This window comes from Lactuca virosa, chromosome 4 (genome assembly GCF_052849685.1).
Source record: "Lactuca virosa cultivar CGN04683 chromosome 4, Lactuca_virosa_CGN04683_v6, whole genome shotgun sequence".
Classification (NCBI taxonomy): Eukaryota; Viridiplantae; Streptophyta; class Magnoliopsida; order Asterales; family Asteraceae; genus Lactuca; species Lactuca virosa.
The window spans coordinates 356,064,761-356,067,595 of NC_136429.1; positions in this window are offsets into that span (position 1 = coordinate 356,064,761).

Sequence of the window (2,835 nt, forward strand, 5' to 3'; positions counted from 1 at the left end):
ACAGTGACTCGTGTTGATAGCTTAGGAAATAGTGTACTTAATATTGACTTGTCTAATAGTGTAGACAAGGCATGCTTGTGGCATTGTCGTCTTGGACACATTAACAAGAAATGCATAGCCCAACTCCAAAAGGATGGAGTGTTGGAATCATTTGACCTAAAATCAGATGATATGTGTGAATCTTGTCTTTTGGGAAAGATGACAAAATCACCATTCACAGGGTCTTGTGAAAGAGGTGAAGGTCTGTTGGATCTCATACACACAGATGTGTGTGGGCCCTTCAGATAAACTACAAGAGATGCTAATCGATTCTATGTGACTTTCACTGACGATTATAGCAGATATGGATATATCTACTTGATCAAGCATAAGTCAGAAACTTTTGAAAAGTTCAAAGAGTTTAAGCATGAAGTCGAAAATCAATTGGGCAGAAAGATAAAGATACTTAGATCCGATAGAGGCGGGGAGTATCTTAGTATCGAGTTTAACGACTATCTGAAAGAATGTGGGATAGTCTCACAATTGACTCCTCCTAGGACACCACAGTTAAATGGTGTAGCTGAGAGGCGTAATCAAACCTTGTTAGACATGGTTCGTTCTATGATGAGTCGGGCTTCGCTTCCCATTCACCTCTGGGGGTATGCCATAGAGACAGCCGCCCACATCCTCAATCTTGTCCCTACAAAGAAGGTTGCCAAAACACCTCACGAAATGTGGACAGGGAAAGTTCCCTCGTTAGCACATATTAAAGTCTGGGGTTGTGAAGCTTTCGTAAGACGAGAGACTCACGACAAGCTAGCAGCTAGAAGTGAGAAATGTGTTTTCATTGGTTACCCAAAGCAGTCTTTTGGATATTTGTTCTATAGGCCTAGTGAGAACGTGGTCTTTGTAGCACGAAGAGGAGTCTTTCTTGAAAGAGAGCTCATATTCAAAGAGGACAGTGGGAGCACTATTGACCTTGAAGAAATTCAAGAGTCAGCCAATGAAGGAACCTTAGATGACACTAGCACTCAACAAGAGGAAACAGTTCCTGTTGAACCAATCGATAACTCATTACCTCTTAGAAGATCCACTAGGGTGAGTGTGCCACCTGAGTTGTATGGTTTTCATATTACTTCAGATGGTGACACATTCATAAGTGACAGAACACTGGTAAACTTAGATGAACCAGTCACTTATAAGGAAGCAATGGCAGGCCCAGAGGCTTCCAAGTGGAAAGAGGCAATGGACAGCGAGATTAAGTCCATGTATGACAACCAAGTTTGGAATTTGGTTGATAGTGCACCAGGTCGTAAGACAGTTGGGTGCAAATGGATCTTCAAGAAGAAGACAGACATGGATGGAAATGTGCACACATTCAAGGCTCGACTGGTTGCAAAAGGTTTCACTCAAACCCCAGGGGTTGACTATGATGAGACCTTCTCGCCAATGGCTAAGATTAAATCTATTAGGATATTGCTCGCCATAGCTGCCTTTCATGATTATGAAATCTGGCAGATGGATGTCAAAACTGCTTTCCTTAATGGGAAGTTGGCTGAAGATGTTTACATGAGTCAGCCAGAGGGTTTTGTTGATGCAAAGTTCCCCAATAGAGTGTGCAAGCTTGAGAAATCCATTTATGGATTGAAACAAGCATCTCGCAGTTGGAATCTTTGCTTCCATGAGAAAGTCAAAGAGTTTGGTTTCTCTAGAAGTGAAGATGAGTTCTGTGTGTATATCAAGGCTAGTGGGAGTATAGTAACTTTTCTGGTGTTGTATGTCGATGACATATTACTCATTGGTAACGACGTTCCAACCTTGAAAGAAGTTAAGTCTTGGCTTGGAAAGTGTTTTGCCATGAAAGACCTTGGAGAAGCTGCCTATATTCTTGGGATTAGAATATTGAGAGATAGAAAGAAGAGACTAATTTGACTTAGTCAGAGCACATACTTTGATAAGGTACTAAAGAGGTTTAGTATGGAAAATTCCAAGAAGGGAGAGCTACCTATCCAGAGCAATACCAAATTGAGTAAGACTCAATGCCCGAGTACAGATGTTGAAATAGATGACATGAGTCGTGTACCTTATGCTTCCGCTGTCGGATCGATCATGTACGCTATGACATGTACTCGCCCTGATGTGGCATTTGCTTTGAGCATGGTCAGTCGCTATCAGGGAAACCCAGGTAGAGCTCATTGGATAGCAGTAAAGAATATACTCAAGTATTTGCGAAGGACAAAGGACTGGGTCCTTGTACTTGGTGGCAATGATACTTTGAGAGTAGATGGATACAATGATGCCAGTTTTCAGACGGATAGAGATAACTTCCGTTCTCAGTCAGGCTGGGTATTCTTACTGAATGGAGGAGCGGTTACTTGGAAAAGTTCCAAGCAAAATACGGTGGCTGATTCTACTTGTGAATCAGAGTACATAGCAGCGAGTGAAGCGTCGAAAGAAGCAGCTTGGTTGAGGAACTTCATCGGAGATCTCGGAGTTGTTCCAACCATCCAGGAGCCTATGGAACTGTTCTGCGATAATGAAGGAGCGGTTGCCTTGACAAAGGAACCGATAGATCATGGTAAGACCAGACATATCGACAGAAAGTACCATTTCATCAGACATAGAGTAGAAGAAGGCCATCTTATAGTAAAGAGGGTGTCATCTGAAGATAACCCAGCAGATCCCCTCACAAAGGGTCTGAGTAGGGCTAAGCACATTCAGCATGCTCAGAGCATAGGACTGAAAGATGATATTAGTTTTAGTAGTTAGATTAGTTTTGTTCTTGTAACAAAGTAAAAGTAATTGACTTTTGGTGATTAAATAATAAAGTATTGTTTATAAGTTTGGTTACTGCCT